The sequence below is a fragment of the Crocodylus siamensis genome, chromosome 2, assembly GCF_052110815.1.
Source record: "Crocodylus siamensis isolate JL-2025a chromosome 2, ASM5211081v1, whole genome shotgun sequence".
Taxonomy (NCBI): domain Eukaryota; kingdom Metazoa; phylum Chordata; order Crocodylia; family Crocodylidae; genus Crocodylus; species Crocodylus siamensis.
Window position 1 is genome coordinate 249961004 of NC_143396.1, and position 27060 is coordinate 249988063.

Genomic DNA, 27060 nt, shown 5'->3' on the forward strand with positions numbered 1-27060 from the left:
GCATGTGCCCCCCAATGTGCATGGGGTGGGTGGGGTGCAGCTGTGGGATGGGGATATGCCAGGGTCTTCCTGGCAGGGGTTGAGCTGGGCTGGGCTGTGCTCAGGGCTGGCGGTGGCATTGGGAAGGACTATGGTAGGGGGCTGCAGCCATCCCAAAATTCAAGCTCAGCCCAGCCCAGCCCAGCCCAGTCCCCACCAGGAAGAGCTCAGCACAGCCCTGGCCCCAGCTAAGAGCTGCAGCCCACACTGCCCCACACAGTGGCACATGCCCCCCCACTGCCCATGCCCTCCTGGGGTGCACACAGCAGCAAAACTCAACTCCCATCCCTGCGCCCCACAGACAAGCTGTGGCTCCATCCTGTGCTTTACCTCACCCCAGCTGGGCAGTGCCTGCCCCAGCCCCTGCCCCAGCCCCACTCCCTCCCTCATTGTGTGTACCTTGATCTGCCCCCCCATGTCCCTTCCCTCCCTGCTCCCCTTCCACCACAACAGACTTACCAGCCACACACAGCTCTCCAAGCTGTGGGACTGCACTCCTTTTTGCCTACATGCTGCGCTGCCTGGGCCATTTATCAGTCACATTATAGGCCAGAGTAGATTGATTTTTGTTGCAGTCAGATTTCTGTGTATTTGTGCTGATCCAATATTGTACTGATGTATCATGGTACCTCTAACCTATATTATAAAGCTAGTGGGTCAAACTCTTGTAGAGCCAACTGGACGAAACAATAGCAAACTGGAGAATCTAAGATAAAGCTAGGATCCTATTAAATACTTAAAAACAAGCACTTAAATTTAGAATGGCTATTTGAAAACTAAATATTTTCACTTATTCATACAATATTAATAGCTATTAGTATGCAGTAAGTACAGTTTGCTTTTCCTGGAAAATGGTCTCTCAATTAGTGCAGAATGCTGAACAGACCAAGTACACAGAAAACATGGCTGAGGAATGTGCAAGAAAGAAGCAGCTTCTTAGCATGTTACCCCCACAAAAATACACACATACTCACTGTTAGGGAAAATAACTGATTGGAAGGTAAGTGGTGTGATCAAGGAGCTATTCTTTCTTCCATAAAACTAAACTTTTAGTTTAGGTTACCAACTCTTGCATAGATTAATACTGCTCCTTACAACTTCCTCTTTCTGTGGTTCCTCATTTTCACTGAGAAAGAGGTACTGGCTTTAGGCAAATCCAAGATTACTCTGAATTTTAAGACAAGTCTGCTATACATGAAAATGTACAAATTTGCTATAGTTTTCCATGTACAGAATCTAATTACTAGAAAGTTGTCTTAAATTTACCCCCCTCCTGCCCTGTTGCAGCATGGGAAGCAGTGGCAGGGGGCAGACTGTAGAGAGGTAGGCAATAGAGAGAAAGGTGGTGGGGCCAGGCAGTAGGGCAAGCAGCGCAGGGGTGAGGGTGGGGGCAGGAGAGCAGGATATAGGGGGGAAGGTGGTAGTGGTGTCAAGTGACTTGACTTCTGACCCTTGCCTCCCATACTTTTACTCCTGCTGCTTGTCCCCTCCAACCACTTGCTCCCCCTGCCTTATTGCCCCAGCACAGGTGCTCCCTAGTGCTTGCCCCTCCTGCACTTGATTTTCCATGCCTGCACCCCCTGGCACCTGCCACACCTCTCTGCCTGCCCCCTCTTGCTACCTCTGTTCCTCTCACCCCTTCTGCCACTTAACCTACAGCTCTGGTTCTGGCAGGGCTCCAGCCCTGCTCCAGCTCAGGTAATAGAGCATATGATTGCTCTGGCCCCAGCCTGGATATGCAGCAGTTGGTGTGGCAGTGGCAGCTCTGGGTGTGCCCCAGAGTCAGAGCCCAAGGCAGAACTGTTTCCACTGCCACTACCACTGCCACCATTGCTACTGGGCTGGGGCTGCAGCAACCATGTTTTTCATGCCTTGGGCTGGAGCTTTGCTGGAGCCCTGTTGTAGCTGGAGGGTGTAACAGGGGGCTTTCCTGGGGCCAGTTGGATGTTGGCCCACCCACCTGTTTCTGGGCTAACCACCCAACTTTCTCTCCTGCCATGTCTTGTTGGAAAATTATTATGATGTTAATTAGGCTGCTCATTTCCTGCCCTGATGCCAGGGGGGCAGTATGTACAGCCCCAAAACCTCTCCTACACTGTAGCCCATGCTTCACAGATGGCATCTAAGTTTTTAACATCTCTGAGCCCACATTGGGTACCATAATCCTCCAGTCTGGACCCCACCTAGATCAGGCACCCCACCCCTCCTAATCAGGCAGCCTACTCCACCCTCATTCTGGCCTGCCTACCTCCCTCTTTTGGGTGTGGCCCTCCTGAGACCTTTGGCCACACAGGCCCTGGCCTCACCTCCAAGGCCACTCAGAACCCCAGGCCCTCGGCTCTGGGCATCCCTCGTAGTGGGCTCTCTCTGACCCTTTTGACCCTTCTGGTCATGGCCCCAGCATTGACCAGTCACATTTACCAGTCAAGAGTTCCTCAAGTCAGGCTTCTGAGCACCAAGTTTACACTTTCTAACATGGGTCCACCTTTTTGGGCCCTACTATGGGGTTACACACCCAGTTGTGGGAGCTGGGGTTATTAAGGTGCCCTTCCCAGCCTTTCACTGGGGTGGTAACTGTTCTGGCATTTCCTGGGGGCTCCCATGCCACCAGGAGCCCCACCAGGCCACCCATCCCTGGCAGGTTGAAGTTTTAGTTCATACCCAATACCAGGAGCCTCCTCCATCCCCTTAACCCTATCCCATAAACCTCCATGCTTTTCCTGAGTCTCAGCTCTACCAGCTGATGTTTCTCTCATGGCTTCCAGCAGCAAACTGCTACTTCACCCTATATATATCCAGGGTTTCAAAATGGCCACCTACTCAAGCACCTGGGTGCTGCCTGCTCCAGCTCTTAAAGTGACAGGCACCCACAGAGGGTAAGAGACAGAAGCAGGATGGAGGTAGTGGGGCTGAAGCTGTGGGATGGGAAAGGGAGAAGATGTGGTAGGGAGGGCAGAGGCAGCAAGGGACCTTGTACCCAAATTCAAGATAAAGGGTTTTTCCCCCCCATGTTAAAAGATGAAAAAACTCTTGCTTTGGATTTGAGTAAATATGGTAGTTTTCAGCCATTAACAGGAATACAGTGGCATCAGCAGGCCCTTTTTGCTACCAAGCATGAAGGATGACAAGAAAGGGCCTGAGAAAGATTAATTCTGCACATAAATGCTGGAAGATGCATATGGTCTTGGAACTATATGTTCCTAGGCCCCATGCTATTACAAATTTACACCCCTGACCCCTTCTGGCGTGGAGGCCTGTGAGAACAGGGCTGACCTGATGGTTCTGTAGAGGAGAACCTCAAGTTTCCTTACACTTACAAAAGGGTTTTTGCCCTATTCTTTATCAAGATTATTTTGCAAATGTAAACCAATCAGACTTCTAGGGATGAAAGGAAGAATCATACAGGCTTCCTGTTTTCAGTTTTCAGTAAAACCTAAAGCTCCCCTGCCCTACACGTTTTATGGAAATGATTCCGTTAATTCTGGAGTCTATCATTAAAAATCATCTTGCTATTCCTCCCCCAAATCCTGGCCTTGTGTATACTGGAGTGACCACAGTGCTTAACTGAGAAGGTTGAGAGGAAGGGCCAGCAACACTTTTATTTATTTATTCATAAAATGCTAGGCTCTGTTTGGTTAAACTTCTTGGACCTGTCTGGTGCCAAGACTTAGTTCATTTCTGTCTGTCTTGGGCTGGATTTTCCCTGGTTTTTGCTCAGATGGACAGGAGCACAGATATATTGCACCCACTTATGCCAGACCAGCCACTCTCAGGAGGCTGAGGATCGAGCTACCCAATTTTGCTGAGCGCTTTTCCTTAAGGGGGTCTCCTCCTGCTCACCTGCCATGCCTTGGTCTTAAAAGTTAAATATGGGAGGTTCTTCATGTGTTGTGGACCACCCTCAGGCACATTCCATACAAATGTTTCTTGGGGCTCCTCCTCTCCTACACCCCATCCATACACCAACCTTGTAGTATGGGGCTGACTGCTCAGATTTTTATCAAGATAGCCCAGCCAGATGACCCACAGCCCTGGTGAATACTTTCATGGGAGGGAGACAGCTCTAGGACTACTGAGGATCTGCCTAGGCAACTTCACTTAATTCAATCATAAGAAAATGAACAGAAACTTAAGTCCAAATGAAAAGGTTTCTCAGTCCTTAGATCACAGTCCATCTGACAAGGGCTCTGCAATTAGACTGCATCTCCTGCTGCCGCACCTGTATCAGGTAAGTTTGCTCCAGTTCCAGCCCTTCTGATGCCTCTACACCCCTGGAGCTGGAGTTTTCAGCACCTAGGGCCTGTTGCCTTGCCCCGTGACATATACAAAGAGATTTCCTCCTTCACAAGGGCAGATCCAGGGAAATGCAGTAGTGCAGTTACATCTCCACTTTGATTCCTGCTTCCTCCAACATTTAAAACCAACTGGCCAGCAGTGGCAGCAGTATTTCTAGTCAGGTAGTAGAGACAGAGTCAATATACTTCATGGCACATTATAATCTACTTGTTTCTTTCTAAACTAACTCTTAATTCCATGAGTATTAATTACTCTCTTTCTCTTTTTTGATGATCTCAATGTTCAGTTAATTAAGCTAGCCTTTCTTCTGCAACTGTGCTGTCTCTCAGCTGCTCCTGGTAATATAACTCCTACTTCATAGCCCTGCAGACTGTTTTTAACTCTAGCTAAAACATTAACTTAGATATAGAAGTAACTTTCAGTGCATAGTCAAGATGCTCAAGAAAGCTAGATTTTGTTTTATGAATCTGAAAAGATGTCCACTTAATGGAAATGGCTGCGGCACTAATAAAACAACACCTTTTGATTATTTTTGCCTGGTTTTTGTGTTTTTATACATATATATGACATAGCAGATTAATACACATTTCAATAAATTTATTTTTTTTGCTCCGATCCAAAAAACAATAATACAGCATTAGGTGCCTAGCTTATTAGTAAAACCTGTAGTTTGACCTGTGCCACCAGAAGTCCTTCCCCTTGCTCCCAGAAGTACTCCTTTTGGCAAGGGGGTTTGCCATCTCAGAACCAGAAAAAAATTCAAATTATATTCTAAAAATCAACCATCTACAACATTCATTAATTTGATTTCAAAAAATATTTTTGTCCCAATTTACATGCATCTTACTCTTGTATATTGTTGGGCAGGTGGTGAGAGGCATGGATGGGTGGGTATAGGTTTGTGGGGTGCTGTTGTGTGTGGGTATGTGGGGTGTGGGGAAAAGTGTGGGTGTGTGGGGGGATCTGGTGGGTGGATAGGCCTTGCAAACAACTTCTTTTCTTTACTATGTTATTGTATGGAAGCAGACAATATGATTCTAGCTGACACCTCTATTAATAGTTTGTATGATTTGTATGACACCTCTAGTCTAATCAACAGCCACCTAGCTTGATCATTTTTATCATCACCCAGATTAAAATCAATTATACATGACAGAGATGACAGAAGGAGCTTGGACAGTTTATTAAACAAATGTATCATAATTTTATATGACCTCTTATCAATGGACTTCCTTAAACTATAATTTTCAGAAGTTACTTAGATCTACAGTGCAGCTCTTCTACATAATATCAAATGGCAGCTTTAGTATTTCTTTAATCCTTGCTTGGGTTTAGAAAGCATATCCTTTGGTTAGCAGCCTCTTTAATGATCTCCCGTATCCGACGGTTCCCTTCTACCCTCACAACACACAGAACAAAGGCTTTTCTACAGGTGGTTTAACTTGGGGATTTTTTTTAATGCCCATGTCAGAATAAGAATTTTTTTAATAAGTTTTCTGCAGGATTTCCATTCAGATGCAATAGTCCACATTGCAACTTACACAGGAAGAAATGCTACAGGTTTCTAATGGAGTTTTCCTTGTGACATCCTCTTTGGTGAGATAGCTTGGGAAGCTGAATAATGGGGAGGCTACACATTCTTTCAGACTCCAACTCTCTGGATCCTCAGGGAAGAGAACCCTTCTGTAGGGATGGCTTCTGCTGCACAGTTGAATACCTCTCCTGCAGATATATCTACTGCTATTCTTGGCAGTGGCAGTGGTGAAACCCCAGAAAGATATGACATAGCTCCATATCAAAATTTGATAGTAAAGTAAGTTGCTACCATTCAGAGCAACACCTGCCCTGTTCTATCCTCTCTCACATTTCCCCAAGCCATTAAAAACAATGAGGCTAGGGACAGACATTCAAAAAGCCTGATCCTGAATTGATTCAGTCTTTGCAGGTTAGTATAACCTGCAGAGAGTGAACCTGTTTGCAGGTGGATAGACATTTGGCACATGCCTGCAGTAGCTCAAGCCAGAAGCCTGGGGGCACTAGAGGAGCCCTCCCTTCCACAAGGAAGCTGAGCTGAGGAGGCAGTGTGTGGCCAGGCACCAGCAGGCCCACCTCAGTGGATCCCTGACTGTCAGAGTCCCCAGTCAACACCTCACAGAGTCCCCCTCCCCACCCTGAGGGACAACCAACCCAGCATGGCCTCATTAAGGTGAAGGGGGCAGGGAGAAGGGTTATTTCTTCTTTTCATCCCTTCTCTGCAGCTAGCGTCTGGCAGCTCCAGGGGCTACCACTGCAGCCCCTCCCCTCTGCTCCCTGGCAGACAGGTAAACCCCAGCTGCTATGAGGGAAGAGGGGAAGGAGGGAAGAATTAACTCCCTTCCTGCCCACTTTGCCTTAACTGGTCCATGCCCGCTGATGTCTCTGCTAGGACCGGTCCCTGCTCTGGCTAGAGGGGAGAGGGGAGGGGCCAGCCCTGAGGTGGAGCAGAGAGCATACTGGGATACTGGGGGAGTCTGGTTTATCTTAAACTAGCAAAGGGTCTGGGACAGACATTGCAGAAACCAGTTTAAGCCAAATCAGTTAAGTCTGATTCATTCAACCAGGTTTATATCAAGCTGGCTTTAGCTATTTTGAAACTGTTTTATATGTACCGAATGTCTCTTCTGTTACAGGTTTAAACCAGTTTCTAATCACTTAAACTGGTTTATGTGTAATATCTGTCCCTAGCTTGAAAGAAAAGTTTTCCTTGTCCTTAGAAAGGTCCTCTGCATTGTTCAAATTATCCACATTGATCTATCTGGTTGGCTGCCTCCAGCTGTGCACAATTTAGTGGATGATAACAGAACCCTTCCTCCCCCCATAATGTATCTAACTATACCGTGTAATGGGGGTAAAACTCTTAACTTTGTACCTTTTGGTGGTCAAGGTAGTTTTTTGTCAATGGAAGTGCAATTATTGTTGTCAGTAAACTATTTAAGAGGTGTTAGTCTTCAAATGATTTACCTCAACAAAATAAAATCAGTGATTTCTAGAAATATTAAACTGCCTTAATACTATAGGTTGTGCTATGAGTGAAGTATGTTCTGAAAAATGCATAAAAACATCTAAGTGTCATCAGTTTCACAAACTGATGTCACCACATTATGACATTTTCATTCTGCATACTCATCTGCACATGTAACAAGAAAAACACTATTATATTCAGTAATCTGAAAACTAAAAAAAATATGCAAAACACAATACAATCTACAAATCCCAAGTTACCTGTAATTTAAAAAGCAGGGAGCTTGGCAACCTCAGACTTGGTGAGTTCGAGTGAACTTTTAGATTTTTTCCTTTATTATCTTGTTCTTCATATTTAGAAACCCCTCATTTTTTAGGGTTACAACAAAAGTTTTCAGAAGCTTTGTGTTTTAGGGTTTTCAAGGAGAGACCGCTGTGACTTGCTGAACAAGTTACCAGTTTAATATTACAATCCAAGTCTTCAGCCTCTTTTTTTCTGGTTGCTAGTCACTTCCTCATTAATGTTACTTCACTAAACATAAATCACTTGATTGACATGTGCCACAAAGCTTAGATACCAATTTAACACCTCTGCATAAAGTTAGAGAGGAGAATTATAAAATCACTTAGAATTTATTATTTCTAGAACAAGTAGACACAAGTCTTTGAGGATTAATTTCATGCTGTGGGTTAAATTTCACTCTCACGATAGGCCAACTAGTGCCTGGGGCACTACAGATAATGAACCTGCCAAGGGATTAACAAGGAAACACTTGTGTTATTATAAAGCGTGTACACTTCCCTTCCTAACCAAGTTCATCCTACATGACATTAACAAATTACTCTCTCTGTCCATGTTTCAGTATAATGTGAGCTTGTGAATGACCCTGAACCAATAGGACATTAGATAAGATCTTCTCAATGCATAAATAGCTATTAAATTTGTCAGAAAGATCCAGACCTCCTGTAGTAAGGCCAAGAGACATTTTATGCTTTTGGGACGTGATAAGAGCCACAGAAACATTTAATGCACAGAAGTTTGTCTAGAATATGTCAGATGGTGCAATATAAAATGGCTTAAATATAAATGTAAGCAAATGAATTTTCTGTAACTTTTGTGCAACAGAATTTTTTGGGAAGAATTAACTTACCCTAAACTGCCTAAAGTAATATAAGCAAAGAAGTGAATGCCCTGGCATCATTGTAAACAACAGTTCTGCCAAACAGCTCAAACATGGTAATTTCTAATATATACATATTTTAGTCCTACACCCAGATCTAAAGCTATTGGTCTGACCAAGGATACCACTAATCATTTTGTGCTTAAAAGCTAATTAGAACATTAATGATGAAAATCCAGATGTTTTGCCAATTCAGAACATTCCTTCCTTCCTTCCTGCTTTCTGGATGGAACAGGTTGCCCTGTACAGGGAGAAGCCCTATTTGAAACCTGCTATCCTCTGCATGTGGCCATACACTGCCTCATAATCTAGCAACATAAAATTCATAATTTAATCTATGTTAGAATGTTGTGCTACTACTTGTATCACTTTGCAGTATCCTAGTGCAGCAGTCTAGGCAAAGATACCCTCCTCCTGGGATCCTGAGCAGAAACAGGATAACATGCTCACTACTGGTCTTTGGCTCCAAGGGATTGTACTTTATCAGCTGGGTATGTGGCCAGCCTCTGACCAGGGTGCAGTACCATGTGAAGATATCTGGGCTGGATCTAAGGACAGATACCATAAACAGTATAGACATATTAGCAGAATGCTCCACTGGGGCTAATCTATAGTTGCATAGTAGCCAGGGTCAGAAGGGACCTGAACAGATCATCTAGCCTGACCCCCTGCCACAGGCAGGAATTAAACCTGGGTTCCCAAGACCCCAGACAGGTGATCATCCAACCTCCTCTTGAATTTGCCCAAGGTAGAGGCGAGGACTACTTCCCTGGGAAGTTGGTTCCAGATTTTGGCCACCCTAACTGTAAAATATTGCTTTCTGATCTCTAACCTAAACCTATTCTCCATCAGCTTATTACCATTGTTCCTTGTCACACCAGGTGGTGTTGGGGAGAAAAGGGCTCTACCAATTTTCTGTTGATCTCCCTGATGAGTTTGTAAGCGGCCACCAGGTCCCCCCTCAGCCTCCTCTTGCTGAGGCTGAACAGGTTTAGGTCCCTCAGTCTCTCCTCATAGGGCCTGTCCTGCTGCCCTCTCACCATGTGGGTGGCCCTCTTCTGAACCCTCTCTAGGCTGGCCACATCCCTTTTGAAGTAAGGCGCCCAGTACTGGACGCAGTACTCCAACTGTGGCCTGACCAAAGTCGCATAAAGGGGGAGTATCACCCCTCTGGACTAGCTTGAGATGCACCTTTGGATGCATGACAAGGTATGGCTGGCCTTGCTGGCTGTGGTCTGGCATTGGTGGCTCATGTTCATCTTGGAGTCAATAATGACTCCAAGATCCCTTTCTGCCTTTGTGCTTTCAAGAGGGGAATTCCCAAGTCTGTACGTATGCTGTGGATTCCTTCTTCCAAGGTGCAGCACCCTGCATGTGTCTACGCTGAACCCCATCCTATTCTTGTCTGCCCACTTTTGTAGTCTGTCTAAATCTATTTGCAGCCTCTCTCTCCCTTCAAGTGTGTCCACCTTGCCCCACATCTTTGTGTCATCAGCAAACTTGGACAGCATGCTTTCCACCCCCTCATCCAAGTCGCTGATGAAGATGTTAAACAGTGTGGGACTATCTACTTCTCATTCTCAGCTGGGTAAGTTAGCCTTGATAGAATGCCATGTTATAGTATAATGTTCCCAGTACCCAATGCAGCAAAATTTTTCCCATTGTGCCGTGTGTGATTGCTTTACATACATTAGAACACTGGTTCCCATCCCTGGGTCATGACCCAAATGAGGGTCACGGGGCAATGCTGCACATGGAAGACAAGCCATGTCGCAAGCCAGGAGCTTCCCCACCTCTCCAGCAGTGGGGCACAGGAAAAAAAGATTAGGAACCACTACATTAGAAGAACAAGATCTTTGTGGCCCTGAAGTCTTGGTTTGAACAGCATTAGCAGCACAAAGGTAGCCATAAAGTATCAATTGATAATACTCCTCATGCACATCAACATGTGTGCATTTACTGTGCAGTAAACAAAATTATGGAACAGTACAGGCACAGATCTACACATGCATGCCCGTATTGTGCAGTAAATATGGCGACTTACTCAGACTTGAGCATAAACTTGATAACTGTATCATGCAGGTGTCAAATTTACGCCCAACTAATTACTGTGCAGTAACGCACATATAGACACATTATTGTGCAGTAACCCAGGGGGCCTCCCTGCTGGATCTGCCCAGCTATTAGGAGGCTGGCCTGAGCCCAGCCCCAGGGCTCCTTGCTGGCTGCCTCTCCTGGCTTCAGTTTGGGACTAAAGTTAGTCCCAAGTGTTGGCAGCTGGCTCTGGCTTCAGTTCAGGACTAAAGTTAGTCCCAAGGGCTGGCAGCCATGTGGCCAGAGGCTGGAGTTCCCCCCAGTAGCCACAGGGGCACATGGGAGGCTGCTCTGACCTGGGACTAAATTTAATCCCAGGTCACCTGCATGTGTAGACACTAGCCTGTTCCTGCTTACCGCACAGTCACTTACTTCACGGTAAATTTAAGCCAGTGTAAATGCAAGTGTAGACATGCCCCTGCACAAGATGGTGTAGTAGCATCCCTTGCTCCCCACCCCATCTCAAGCACCAGAGGTACACCCAGGTGAAGACATGGCTTTAGGATTAAAACAGCAAAAAAAGGTGCAATAAGACTCCTTAAGCCTCCCATGCTCAGATACTACAAGCACTTCTCTGGCTTAACTGGGGCTCAAGGCTATAGCCTTTAACAGTCATAATTTTAAAAATATGCATATAAATGTTGTTTGGTTAAAACTTCACTTAACAGCTACTTTGTGTCTTTAATGCAATACAAAGTTCCTGACAGACCAGAAATTAGTATCAGTTGACATGACCCCAATAAACAAAAGAATGAAAACATCACTAAGAAGACACATGGTCTTCAGCAGGCTAAACCAGGGGTAGGCAAGTTTATGGGAGCAGCAGGCTGAAATAACATAGCTCAGTCCAAGACAAGCTGCTGCTTGTGACCCAGTCACCACTGCGGCCACTTCCCCTGCCACTAAGTTGCTACTGTTGTGCCTGTAACGCACTGCTGCCACATGCCACAGCACCCTGTATATCACTGCCAAACTAATGCTGACATCTGGATTTTGTGGGCCAGCTGAAATTGTTTGGCAGGCTGAAGTCAGCCCATGAGCTGTAGGTTACCCACTCCTGAGGAAGACCAATGGAATTTCCTTTTTTTCTTTTCAAGAACTAATATAGTTGGCCTGAGGTTTTATTAAAGTGCCACCATCACCTCTGTCATCACCTCTTCATCTATTGATTTAAAATATAGATTGCAGCACAAAGTTTTTCTTTGTTCTTGGACACTGATGCCCATCATTGTATAGAGGGACTTAAAATGTCATCATCTAAGTTTTATGTTGTGCAGGGTATCTGCATTATGAAGATTGCTAATACATTAGTTGTTTGCAGTGGGGTGTACATCACGCACATACACAAATTTATTCTTCAAATTGAGTTTTGAGCAAGAACTTTAAGACTACTAAAATGTGCAGTTATAGTCCAATTTCTGCCTTTAGTACTTGCAGTACCATACGTATTGAAGTCAGTGGTGGTTGTACATGTGTGCATTTACAGTAATATATGCTTGTAAATGTCAGCAATTTGTTCTTTTAATTTTGTCTTTCTTCTTTCTTTCTAGAATATAAGAATAAATACCACCACATCTCCATTACCTTCTGTGATCCCACTGATATTAGTTTATTAGGTGCTGATACCATTTTTAGATATATTTGCATTGCTAATAAAACTGTGTTAAGAATCTGATATAGAAATATATACAAATAATGTTTTACTGAGACAAAGTTATTCCAAGTTAATGCTTCTTAACCTTTTCAGATTCAAGGCACTCTTTGTTAAACTCAAGACATCCCTTGGAAAATCCCAGCACTGAATTTTCACTCATTTTTTGACTAAGGAAAAATAATCTAGTCATTGTCCTGTTACAACTAAGCACACTGTAAGAGGTAAGACTATATCTGACACTATGGATTTCTATTTGAAATCTGTAGGATTATCCTGTGAATCACATGTAGGTGTTTGCACATTTAACAGTGCTAATATTGCATGGCACTCCCTCTGGTACCACGGTTGATAATCACTTATTTATGTAAATCCTTCCACTAAATTTCTTATAATAATATCAGCTATATATATGTCTTAGTTATACACAGGGTAACCGTTGTTCTATTCTAGTCTATTTTAGGAAGAGCTGGTCATTATGCCACTAATATTTAAGGTTGTTTGACACTTTTTCTTGAGGCATAGTGGCAGAGTGGATAAGGTGTTGTCCTACCACTCTAGAGGTAGGAGTATAAAGCCTGTCTCAGATTCATGGTAAGGGCTGCCCCCCGTCAACCCAGTTGTAAATGGTCAGATCAGGTCATGCATCACTTTTTTATAGACTGTTATCTACAAAAACTGGTATGCTTTAACCATACTAATACTACGCATGATAGGCATGGAAGGACATGGACCTTGACACTTTCTATTTATAAGAACCTGTTTTCAATTGTTTATAAGTTTACCAAACTGTAAACATTCAGGCTGAAATTTTCCATGCCCAGTGTCTGTCTCTGCCTCAGGCTGCTCCTTTTTTCCAGTTGAAAACAGTTCAGCTATTTCTGAGAATGCGATTAGGAAAGAATACAGTTTTTCCCATGTTCAAAATTCTCACAACTCTTTTGTTGAGAAGCTCCAGTTGATCATTCTTTGAAGCAGATATTAGGAAAGAGGGTGGTCTTCTTGTGTCAGGGATATGCTCTTTGCTGTTTCAGTGAAAAATCACCTAAATGTAGTGATAAACGGTTGAAAGTTATAAACCTGTGAAAAAAATTACATTGCACACATGCTTGATCATTTTTGGACAGCTAAACTCCACAATGATTCCTTCTGGCCTGGGCATGATCCAGTCCAGCACTATAGAAACTGAGCAAAACTTTCCCTACAATTGTTCTTCCAGGTTACTAGGGTTATTTATGACTCTGGGCACAGGAACTGAGAGCAGGGAGACTGGCTGCACTATGTTCTCAATGCAGCCCCTGCCAGAATCCAGGCAACGAGAATGAAAAGAAGGAAGCAGTGTGACTGATTTGCAGAGGGGTGAGGAACAAGTGTGGTCGCTGGAGAAGCTGAAGATAGGATTGCAGGAAACGGTGTGTGAAATGATGAAAAGAAAGGTGAATGACAGGAGCTGGTGAGTTAGATTAGCATGAAGAAAGAAGGATCTGGGGGGAATAGAGGAGCAAAGAAGATTCCAGGATGGGTGGGATGGATAGGAGCAGTGGTGAAGTGTACCAGAAGCTGAGGTGGAGGTGGCTCATAATGCACAAGTCTGACAAAACCTAGGGGTAGGTTGGAGAAGAGAGGATGGGAAGCATTTACTCAAAAATTTTGTAAATAGCTTTGTGTGCTATTTTTTCCAAAGGGCTCATTAACAGGGATCCAGATTTTCCATTTCCTGTGGCAAAAATGGAAAAAACCATGAATTTTCCCTTCTAACTGAGAAAAACATGGATTTTTCATTTTAACAGAGAAACATGCAGATTTTCCATTTTTGCAGAGCTCTCTGCAGGCTGGCAGAACTCCAGACTGCAAGGTGCTGGGGGGGTGCAGAAGGAGGGTGGTCAGGCAGGAGACTCCATATATACACATGGCTACTAGGCAGCCTGCAGAACAACTTCCACAGGTAAGTCTGGCAGGGGGGAGAGGGGTTTGAGGCCCCCATAAGGAGGAAGGGAGGAAGTTGGGCAGGGCTGGGGCTGGGACTGCTGCCCAACTGGGACAGTGCATGGGGCTTGGGCCCCCGTGAGGAGCAGGATGGGACCATCGGTGGCTCCTTGGTGGGGTGGGGTGGGGTGGGGTGGCTCTCTGCCACTGCACACACTCCTAGGAGTAGTGGGGGCAGCCTGCACCCATGGGCTCTGCTGCAGCCATGCTGCCTGTGGGGGAGGGGGAGCCAGGCTCTATGCTCCACTGTACTGCAGCAGCTGCCACCTCCCACAGGGCAGTGGACCCAGGGGCCTGGCCCTATAGCCTTGCCAGCTGGGGCCCCCTCCAGCAGGGCTGGGGGGCAGGGGACTGTGAATGGGGAGTGAGGGACACCAGCAGGGCCAGGGCAGGGTGGGGGGGGCATGGATGGGGAGTCAGGAACCCAGGCCTGCATCCTGGTGAGCAAAGGGGGCAAGGGGAGCTCTGATTTTCCATGATAAAAAACCCAAAATCAAATACCTAATTTTATAGGTACTTAGAATTTATTATAGTGACTGAGGCACTGGCATGCTTCCAAATTGCTTTAAAATTGTAAATGTATCAATAAAACATTGTGCTCAATTGATATATATTACAAACTTCTAAAATCCACGATTAAAATGAAACAACACTATATATATCCAGGCATAAAATGTGTGTGTGTGTGTGTATGTATTAGTGGTGTTTCATTTTAACCGTGGATTTTAGAAGTTTGTAATCAGAGAGTTTGTAATTTTTAAACAGAGAAAACCAGGATCCCTGCTCATTAAGTATACCTTGTGAACAAATAAGGGCTCTGTTGTGAATTAAGTGTCATTAAGCTGTTACAGACAGCAAAAGATAGCAGCATAGAAGTGTTCTAGGTAACTCTTACTGCTGAGGAGACATATTGTTATGCTCTGTGCTAGTTAGTTTCCTGAGGGCTGCTGTAGTCCAGCTGAGAGGCTCAGCTGGGCTCAACCCAGAGGGGCTCAACCTCTGCCCTGTAGGCTGAATCTGACCCACTGGCCCATGTCATCCAGCCTGTGGGACTCTCTATATGTCTGGAAATTTGGTGGCAGGGGGAGCAGTAGTAGCATTAATTAATTAATTGTGGTGGTATCCACTGCCATGAGGTTTCCATTTCCAGGGCTGCAGTAATTAATGCTGCCATCTCTTCCCTGCTGCCAAATTTTTGGATCCATGGGGAGTCCTGGGGACTGCTTGACAGCTCCAAAGTCAGATCCGGTGTGTGGGTCTGGGCTAATGTGTGGGGCTGTGCCAACAGACTGACCCCAAGTGCCAATGCCATGCTAAATCTGGCCTGTGGACTGGTTCTGTATGACTTGTATCACTTGTGGGTTTGGAAGGTTGAGCACCACTGCTATAAATTACCAAATCCAAATCACTAGTAAAATACTGAATTCTATTTCAGTATCAAAGAGTAAGTTCACGTGGCTCCATGCTGCTCTTGAGGCTGCCATTGAAAAATAAACCCTACCCACTTGTTTCCATTCCACATCCTCCATGCCTGGAGTACAGATATACTGGAAGCACTTCTTATTGAGTTTCTTAAGATTTCATAGATTTCAGAGACATTAGGGGCTGGAAGGGACCTCATGTGATCATCGGTCCAGGCCCCCTGCTATAGGCAGGAAGTCAGCTGGGATCAAGTGACCCCAGCAAGAAATGAATCTAGCTGTTTTTTGAAGGAGTCCAGAATAGGTGCTTGCACCACCTCTGGGGGGAGTTTGTTCCAGACCCTGAACACATGCACTGTAAAGAACTTTTTTCTTACGTCTAGTCTAAATTGGCCTTCCTGGAGTTTATGGCCATTAGACCTTGTTATCCCTTGGGAAGCTCTGGTGAACAGGTGTTCTGCCAGGTCCTGGTGTACCCCTCTTCTGAAGTTGACCTCAAAAGCAGTAGTGGGGTTGCCTCTGGAATGTCTGTAATTCCTCAGTTTGGAGCATGTAGAGTAGAAACAGGTAGGAGGAACTTACATTTCTGTACTGGCCTCAAAAGTGGCACAGAGCTAGTATAGATATAGCCAAAGTATCAAGATGATGCTACCTTCTTCGCACTGATTAAGAGCTAGTGCCCCTAGTTTAAGCATCATCAACCTATGGCTTGTGGATCAGATCTGGCCTGCAAAGGGGCTGGATCCAACTCACAAAGTTTTAACCCGGCCCATGGCAACATGGCAGGATCAGGGGGCACTCAGGTGTGCTGAGCCATCCGTCTCTTCTGCAGCCTTCTCTACTGCTCTCATGGCTGTGAAGTTTATCCTCGCTGCAGAGTGGCCGGGCATCAGAAGGTAAGTACAGGCACCTAGATGCTGGAGCAGGGGCACAGGGTGGAGACTTGAGGCCCACAGCTGAAAGTCTGGCTGTAAGTTCTGACTCACTGCAGCAAAAGGTAGCCCTGCCCTTGTTCATTCATTAGTAATTGTAAGAAAATCACATTCCTTTTGCTTTTACCGAGAAACAGAATGAACTCATAAATCCACTTGCTAAACATGAACTTTCATAGGTGACAACTGACTTCCTCAGATGCCACACGATGCCATCTCTTTCCTATCATGTATGAATTTTCTAAGGAAAAATCACACTTAGGTGAGTTGAGGAGGGTAAAATACATCTTTTTTCTAGTAAGAGATCTGTAGTATTCTTGTCAGTTGGTTGCCAGCTGATCAATCTGAAATCCAAAGCCACTCCTGACATTTATAGACCATGAGCTTTCTATTAGCATATGGCATTTACAGATCAGTTCAAGAAGGAAAATGTTTTTCAGTGGATAACCAGGTGGTTAAGTATCTTATAAGGATAGGATTCTTGTCTCCAGATTAATGGACACTATAACTCACCAATACATTAGACTGAAAGCAATTTCACTCTTTCACTAAACATTGAAAGCAGCAGCCGGGGAGAAATTTAATAGACTCAAGACCATGCTAATTAAAAGTAGTCAAAATAAATTATTTAATCCTCTATGTCAGATAATAATAATAATTTACCCATCAACTTTTGTTTTTGTCACAGTTTCAAATTTATAGCCACCCTAAACTTTGAAAGTGAACAGTTACGCATTACTTGACAAGCTGAATTAATACCTCTTTCATCATTAACTCCATACTACACAGTGACATCTCTCCAGTAGGTAAACTGCCTTTGAGACTAATGTGTCTTCACTTGTTACTTTACCCCTCCTTGCTTAAGCTCTGAAATGTCAAGGGATACAAATGATCTTGTCTTCAAAATAATTTAGAGCCTGCTGTAGTGTAGAATAGGAAACACAGTGAGCAAGGTCTTGTCAAAACGCAAAATCAACAGTTAGTGTCAGGAGGCAAATCCAGCTCTCTGTAATTTGATCCCCCACGCACACAGTAATCTCCATTTTATTTTGCCTAATGAGGCAGGAGTTAAAACAGTTGAACTGATCAGTTTCAGATGGCAGCCCTAGAGAAGTGAGCCCCCCGCTGCACTCTTGTCCCGACACCCTTTGTTACCTCCAAGTGAGCTGAGACCAGGATGTGAACCATGTAAATAGGAGGTTTCCAGGTTAATGAAAAGCTGCAACACCATTCTAAGACCTGGACAGAGGTTATACTTTCCTAATCCAAAGAAACTTTCATGCACCTCAGTAATAAAGTTTAATGAATGCTGGTCATTTTGAATCATGAAACTAGAGGCTGGATGGACAAGGACTAATAGTTTCCTAACAAGTTCTCTATACTTTGTAACAAGTCTTCGGAATTATATTTTAAAAGGTATTAATTCATTCTCTTAGAGAAAAAGATCAAATCTATCAGTTAAAAAAAGGAAATCTTTATAAGGGGTCATCAGTGTTTCTTACGAACTGATGTTTTTTATTAGGTGATGGCATGTGTTGTGTTTCATTTCATTAGTATCTGCCAAGGGCTTTCTTTCAACACCAAATCAGAATCTGCATGCAATAGTCATGTAAACTAGTCAACTTAGGTGTTCCTAGTTTTCAGGCATCACAAGTATTCATAAATGTAAAAAAGTATAAAGCTATATTGCACCAGTTCTGAACCAAGGGTATGTAACCCTGGGGGTATGTGAAGCCTCATCAGGGGGTACATGAGATATATTTCATACGTTGTCTAACACAGGTCAGAGGGCCTAAACAAAATTAATTTCCCATTGAAAGGGGGTAAGTGAAGTCTCACTTTGAGACCAAGGGGTATGTCGACTGAAAAAGGTTCAGAACTGCTGCTATATTGAAAAAATAAAGAAATACAAGTTCTCTCACACAGCTGGCCAAAGGCACAGCTAGGCTAAATTGTTGCAAATCCACTGAAGTCAATGGTGCAGCAACAGTTTACACCAGCTGAGGATCTGCTGCTTGATTCATAAAGGAATAATAAACATTTTTTTAGGCTTTTGATGCTGATAAATATTTAATAACTGATGGTGCATAAAATGGTTTAGATCATGTTTGAGCATGCTTGCTGAATAGATTTTTTACAAAGAGAACACAAAATTAGATTCTCTTCACTGGTTCTATCCTTATCTGTCACTACACAGAAAATGGGGAGGAGCTGAGAAACTTCAACTCCGGTTCTCACAAGTAAAATGAGTAGAAAATTCATAATGATGCCACAGTGGGTTTGTCAAGTTTAATTAACATTCTTGAAGTGCTCTTTGTTCTTGGTGTTTTGAACATGTACAGTGCATTGTACCATTAAAATTATATTTACTTATGCATACATAAAACACTAAACCAGACAGTAAAATGTTGATGTGTACTTGCCAAAAAAAAAAAAAAAGTGCATGTTTAGTTTGTGCATGCCCAGACTTCATTTCTATGTAGAAAACATATTATTTTGGCTTATTTGAAGAAAAATGTTGATGCCTGTCGTTGACCTGAAGTTTTTCTTTTGTTTTGTGTTGGTGATGATGTGAAAAGGGGGCTGAAATGTGTGTCCAGATTTAAATGGATTCTATGTTCAATTTTTTTCCTTCCTCAGAAAAGGTGCTAGTGGCATTACTTTTCATAAACTCAGCTGATCAGTTCTGAAGCCATTCATCACAATTTCAGAAGCCACCCTTGGAAAATTAGATACATGTGCTCAATGTAAATGAAAATTTGGTGATTTATGAGGCAGGTCACTACAAAAGCCCAAGAGCTCTTCTCCAGTGAATTGCCAGAAATCATAACTATTACGTTAGGGCCATGATCTGTTTATCATACAGTTTATGGGTGGTGAGCAATGTCTAATTCATTTTTAATGTGTTACATTTTTTTCTGGTTTATTTTTTTGAAAACAAAGATTTATAGTTGTTTAGAGCTTGACAAGAATATTAAACTGATGATTAAGCTATTTTGCTTCCAAAATGGGCTGAGTGAACTATCAGCCTGTTAGCATTCAGTGCTCCAGCTAAGAGGATGGTATTGTTTTAATTGTAGCTACAACATTCAACAGTTCTATAAATCATGTGTTGTTATGTATCCCTGAATGTCACTCCTTTCAGTGTGTGTGGGGAAATAATGAATAATTCTTCGAAGTGGCAGGGAAGAAGTTTGTTGCCGGTGGTGAAGGAAAGGGGTGACACTGAGGCAATACTTTCTCTGTTTCCGTAGATCCCACATAAGCTGGTTCACGGAAGGCAGCTGACTATGGGCACCTTTACACATGCTCCAGGGTGGGTGGGTGGGGGGAGTCCTTTAATTACAGAAGTTCTGGAGAGCTGCTCTAATTAAAGTGCTTGCAAGGTCTCATGTATTCAGCATCCCACACTTCAAAATGGTGGCAGGGGCATGTTAACTAATGCTTGTTTGATAAGCTTCAATTAAAGCACCACCACTGCCACTTTGAAGAACAGGGACACCAAGACTGCTGAAGCATGCTAGCGAGCATGCTCCAGTGGCCTTGATTAATGGAGTCTGCTCTGATGTATGCTAATTAGCACATTAGAGCAGGCATCCAACATGTGTATAGGTGCTCTATGTGTCTTTGCTTACATCCCTCAGCCTGGCAGGCCTTTTCCCTGTTACTACCATGGCAATCTGTTATCATTTCCCTCCAGCCCTTCCTCTAAGTTAACAGACTTGCGGGTAGCAAAACTGGATTCTCTGGCATGTTGTAAGCCCAGACATACCAATGTCTTGGGTGTTCAGTAAAGATTTTTTCCTCAGACTCCTGGATATAAAATTTCCATCGGGTTCACAGCGCCCAGGATGTCTGGTTGGATACTCGGGACCTTGAAATGGTCACAAACTCTATCTAGTGCTCAGACCAGAGGAAAGTTTGGCAGGGGTAAGTGGAGCACTGTATGCATGTGATGTTTTAGGTACTGCATTAATTAAGACATCCCTGTGTAATACTGGGGACTACCTCAATGGCTGAGTATCTCAGACCAGGAGCCTACACAGGAGAATGAGAAACTTGTTATGCACAGCCAGTTATAACTGTTCACAGAGCTGAGCAGAGCTCTTGGAAACACCTTAAGCTATTAAGTGATCACAAAGACAACATAATACCAGGAGTGAAAATGATCTAAGAAAAATGGAACTGCTTGTTAAAATCCCCACCAGACGTACAACCCTTAAGAATTGTGAAAAACAACTGGAGAAAATTAAAACGCTGCCTCATTCTTTGCTGCCAAACAATGGAAGCCAACAGAAAAGAAGACAATCACAAAGTAATCCTGTTTCCGACAGTAACTGGGTCTGAGGACTTTGATATATGTTTAAAGTAGGGTCAAGATAGAGAACCTAAAAATGACAGTGAGTCACATGTGTAGGGATCTTCTAAAACAGCAGCACTGTCTTACTTCTGGGACTGATATACAAGGAGTGGGAGCAAACAGACAGCTATGCTTCATAGCAATGCTTCCAGGCTCAGCAAGGGGGTGGTACAAATAAGCTCTTTCCTGTCACTCTCCTTCTTGGTTATGCTTTCACCCATCAACCCTTCCTCCAAATTGCCTTAAAACAATTTAAAAGCACAACAGGATAAGTACCTACTTTACAAAATCAAAGATCCAGATAATGCCTCAGGCACCACAGTCCTTTGCTATGATTTCCACAGGCAATATTTGCTAGTCTTTCATTTGCACATGCAAGTAGGAAAAAGTACTTTCAGATGACTGCATGTGTAAGTGTGACCCACTGATCAATGTGTGTTAGTTCACACTTTAGAGTCTACCTATTTAGCTCAACTTGTAGAAGCTTTAGTTCTTGGCTCTGGAGGTCGTTGGTGAAACCAAACAGCATCAAATAAAAATGAAAACCAGGTTCAAGGAAACAAAAGCAAACATGCTATGGCATTTTACACTCACTGAGCACATCTGCACATGTGCTTTAATGCACAGTAGTCTATTTTACTACACATTAAAGTGGCCCATAAAAAAGCATGCTATTATGCTAATGCGCAGTAAAATAGGCACTGTGCCCTAAGTGTCACCTAAAAAGGGTGCATTTGCACTACTGCACATAAGAGCACCCTAATGCGCATTAATTTAGTACCTCACATTGGCGGTACTAAATTTAATGTCTATTAGGAAAAGCACATTAATGCACATGTAGACGTGCCCACTGAAAGGCTTTTTTTTTTTTTTTTTTTACTGACAGCTCAGACCAGGGAATGTTAAAATAGAAGAACGACGATGAAACAATTAGGATTTAAATCTATAATCTCACAACAGATATTAAAAATGATTTGAACTAGCTTGGATTCAAGAAGTTTGGTGAATTACAGAAACTGCGTTTCAGTCCTGTTTTCAAGTATGATAACTAACTTATTTCATGTAGCACCAGCAACATGTGGTGGCCAATGGCAGAAACCTTGGGCGGGTATTGGGGTAGTGTCAAAAGCATCCTCTTGATTGTAATAATTGTTTTAAAAGCTACACGTTTCACTCAGAGAGTCTAATCAGACTGGGTTTTCTGTTACAGTCAAGAAAAAGAGCAGATCCAATTGGTGCCTGGACACAGCATTTCTGTAAGACCAGTTAGGTAAAAACTGATTGTATATCTGACTGACTAGTTAACATAAATTGCACTTCTTACTGGTTTGCTTGGCATATTTCATTAATGTGGTAATGGACTGAGGTCAATTTGATCTTTAAAAAAAAGGGACTAGATTAATCAGCTGCCGGATGTGGCAGCTCTTCCTATAAGCTAGTTAGTTTCTGTTTGATTTATTCATTCCTTTGGTTTAAGCTGAGTTTTGCTAACTGAGTGAGAAGTCTGATATAACTATTCAGTCACTACTAGTATAAGTGTGAGCCCCAGCAAAGGGCATTCACCCAAAGCTTTTGACCACAGTGTCAATCTAGTACTGCTGATCTTGAGCCTTCCACAAGTCTTTTGTCCTATAGGCCCAAAAATGCTTTCACAAACTAGCTGCTTAATACTGTATAGCAGCATTACATGAAGTGCAGAAGAGAAGAATGACTTGATTACACTATATATTAAGGTTACATTTATTAATTTGTAAATTATTCTTTTTCTTCAGATATCAACTTTACTACCAGATAACAACTTAAGCATCAGATATCAACTTCCAAATCTATGAGCCACTATTTGGCATTATCATTTGATGTGCAGATTCCATTCACCCCGTCTGGGCACTTGTAAAGACTGCAGCTTCTGATTAAGTGCTGTGCTGTTTGTTGGACACTGCCTTCTCACAGGGGGTTGTCCAAGATGTTCATCTTGTGAAGTGTCTGTATCCAGATATCAGTCTGTTCAGCTTGACCTATGCTTCTCTGCTGAGGTCATGATCAATGGGGGACTCATTTGGTGTTGGTATAAAACACAGTAGGAATAGGCCTAATCTTTCCCAGTGGTCAGCACACTCTATTGCTACCCATAGGTTTAGTTCGACGTCCCCATTTTCTTTCAGGAGCTTGTGGGCTTTATGTACATTCACATATGTTTATGACTTTTAAGCCTCCATCAAGACTTTTGGACTTGTAAGCGGTTAATAAATTATGAATATCTACTATGAGCATATTACAGACAACACCAATATGTGGTAGAAATTGCTATAGGCAGATTAATCCAAGGTCATAGAGGCAATTGAATTATGATAGTTAGAGACCTACTGTCCTGATCAACTGTTTATTAAAATAGTAATCCATTTAAAGTAATTATCCATTTAAAGTGTGATCAATAACTTATGCCTCAGAAGCTTGGAGAAGGAATTATAAAATTGGAGAGGGATTATATAAAGACAGAATAAAATCACTTATTCAAAATAAAATTTGACCAGAACACCAGGATCAACAACCCTGTGCTTCTGAAAAGTGCTAAGGAAGGTTTGCATCCTTTATGACCACATGTTCTCACGATGCTGGTTTTTACATTTCATCTGAAATATGTTCAACTATTTCCATCAGCAGAATATCCTCTTCAACCTTCCCCACTAGCACCATGCTTTGACATTTGTTCAGTTAGTAACATAAACAAGGTATAAGCAGTCATCGTCCTTGGAGCAGAATCCTGTGCCAGGATGTGTTCGGGGGTTCCTGCCTGTCCTGAGTCAGGCTGCCTGTAGGAAAATTCTTGTGGCATGCAATAAGCAGATGTCCTCCCTTATAAGGCATCACAAACTTCAGTTGCAGCAACATATTTGGGCACTTAATGCACAACATGGGTTAGGATGTCTGTTTGCTTGGAACTGCCATAAAAATGATGTCTTTTTGCACACACCTGGCATGTCTACACGTGACACTTCACTGTGGAGCATACTAATTAGCTCCAGAATAAACAACTCAGCACCTACACATGCAGTGCTATTATGACAGAGTAAACTAATTAACTCCACCATAGGTTAGTACTTGTAGACACAATTACTAACCTATGGTGGAGTTTTTTACTCCTCAACATGTAGATACTGAAGGGGCTGGCTGGGCCATGAGGGTGCTTCAGTGTGGGGGCTGCCTGCTGGCTAGCCCCATACTGGAGCACCCTCATGTCCCAAACTACCCCTCTGCAATATGTTGGAGTAGCCCTGGGCTGGCAGGCTGACCTCCTGGAGCCCCTGCCAGCCAGGGCTGCTCTGGCCTGACTCAACGTGCTGTTGTCTCAGGCGCACGTTCAAACATGGTGCCAGAGTTTATTGCTGCACGTCATTGCATATGTAGACATGCCCACAGAGTCCTAAAATGAATTTTTAGCTGGGTTTGGCTAGAAAATAATTCCATTTTACAAAAAACCTTTAAAGGGCTTTTTTTTTTTTTTAGGTAAAAAAATGAGAGAAAGAGACTGATCCCAGAGTAGGATCCAGAAGAAAGAGAACTGAATTTCTGCTTTGTCTGATTTAGTACACAGGCTTGAGCCTCTTTCTTCTACATATTCGAAGGATCCTACAGAGCATATTATAAGGTCACTCTCATATTGGAGCTGCCTCACTTTTAACAAACAGTTAAATACTTATTAAATTAAAAAGACTGACTCACCAGCTACTCACGAAGACACTCGATCAGTATATGGGAGAGTCAAGTTTGAGTTTTTTACACTGAATCAAGTAAGGAAAGGATTTAAATTGGTTTGCCCCACTTCTCACTCAAGTGCTCTGACCACCAGACTTCTGCCTATTCCAGTTTGACTCCTACTTCACTGCTTCCATTCTGTACTGGAGAGAATTTTTGCAGCCTTGACACATTTTCATGGAAATATTTAAATTTCAATTAGAAAAAACCTCAACATGTTGCCAAACATTTTTCAGGAAGTTCGGAAAGATAGTCAAGATCACATGACTGTCTCTGAGCCAATCCTATTTTATTTCAGTGACCATGGAAATAAGGACAAAGGCAAACTATGGTCAGCTTCTGTTTAACTAAAGGACGGAAACTAACACAGCTGGAGGCAATTCTTAGCAAATTGATCAGAATTCCTTTACCTTAACTACAGCTTAACTAATAAATTGACTTCCATAATTTTCTGCGATCAATCTACATGTATTTAAAAAATTAGTAAAACATTTAATCTTGAAATGTTCACTAAATCTTAAGCTTGTAATGTTGAAGAATTTATATAGTTTATCATTTTTCCAAATGGGAGAAAGAATAAATACTTATACTAAATCCTTATGAACTAACTAGATTTTGTATGGGGGAAAGCATGTTCATAACTCATTTTCTGCATAATAGCATTGATTTTGTTGAAAATTCAGTACTAACTTTCACTATCAACTTTGCACAATTCTCTTTTGTTTTAAAGATGTTTATGTGGATAGTCTTTTTGAGAAATTAGTAGTAAAGCCACAAAGCATTTGAAAGAACTGTAGGTATGTTGATGTTTCCTTTTTTGCCAATGTTTTCTTTATAAATACTGTTTATCCAATAATGAACCATTTTCCCTGGATGGATCTATTTCTTTTAGGAAATAAAACTTTCAAATCGCTTCTGAATCGGGCATTCTGGAATCTCCCAAAACACATAAAGTATTTGTAAATTTTAATGAAAGCACCCCCCCATGCATTTTTAATGCAGTTGATCTGCCTCCCTCCCTGATTATTTTTGCAGTAACAGACTAGCACAATCTGAAAGTAATAGAAACACGCTAGTGCTAATATAAATAAATATACTAAACTCTTTTTTTCTAGAAGCCTATGGTGCAAACCTTCCTAAGGGACAAAACATAACAAGAAAAAGATGGAGTCTGAACTCAAAGCGAACATAAAAGCTTTACTTGCAAAAAATCAATTACACACCCCAATTTGTTGTTACCAGCAGGCAAAAGAAAACCTGGTTAGCATGTTTCAGTATTCAAACACCTTCCCAGGATCTACATGTTTCACAAAATTTTACATGATGGCTAGTTCTATGAAACAAACTAACAATTAGACCCACCTGTTTAAAGTGTCTGTACTCTGTTCACACTTCATGTAGTATCTTAAAGTGACAGCATATTAAAATGTCAGTGCAATGCTTTTGCATGAGATGACTATTTATAACAACAGAAAGCGCAGTTAAATTCTACCTGTACTCAACTCATTCAGCATACAAGAAAAATGCTATAGAGTGTCAACACTGATAGGAAAAATACTGAAAATAAGGGTTGATAAAAGTACTGTGAATTAATACAGCTATATAATTGAGTGTATGCACAATTCAAAGCCAAATCTGAAAGGATATAATCTTCTAGGACATCAATTAAGAATAGAATATATTTTGTTAAAATGTTAAACAGTAATTATTTGATGGACTTGATTTTTTTCATGCTGCCCTACCCCAAAAAGGCTTAGGGTGGCTTCTAGTGCAAAGCAAAATAAGTTATAAAAACAGGTAAAATATTAATTAAGATATATTTGGCATGCACATAAGTAATTGGCTAGTATGGACACAAAGCCATACATAAAGTTCCATTATAAAATGTCCAAAGAAATGATATACAATTACTTTAACAATATTCATTTGAAATGAGGCTTCTGAATATACAGCAGGACAGTAGAAGGTCCTGTTCTTGCAGGTCAGCAGACCATTATTAATATCTACCTCTCTCCCACCCATACACACTACTACATTTGAGTCAGAGGCCACGTTAATGTCCATACCTGAGTAAGAGGCCAGGTTAATTTTGCAGCAAAGATATACTTACAAGCAGTTATATAGCACAGTAAAACAAAAGCTCCGGTTTTTTTTGGTGGATTGCGGTGTGCCACTCGCAGTTCTGGCAAAACTATTTCTGACAGAGAAGAGATCAATTATAAGAGAAAGGTTCCCCAGGATACAGATGGTTGCATTTATTAAAAATGAATTTTTATGCTAAAAGTTTTATGGCCTTATGAATCTCATTCTTTTTCAGGGGGCTAGCACAATGCCTATACACTATTCC

At 42.4% G+C, this 27060-nt stretch overlaps 1 protein-coding gene and 1 long non-coding RNA gene across 4 annotated transcripts in view; one reads left to right on the forward strand and one right to left on the reverse strand.

The window, feature by feature from the left end:
• The window catches only part of SLC25A21 (solute carrier family 25 member 21), a 448630-nt gene that overhangs the window by 114496 nt on the left and 307074 nt on the right, over positions 1-27060 (reverse strand). The gene's annotated exons all lie outside the window — the stretch shown is intronic.
• On the forward strand, positions 20405-23393 carry LOC149872004 (uncharacterized). The gene is made up of 3 exons (XR_016440571.1): positions 20405-20530; positions 22171-22230; positions 22733-23393. It is a non-coding gene; the product is annotated as an uncharacterized LOC149872004 (long non-coding RNA).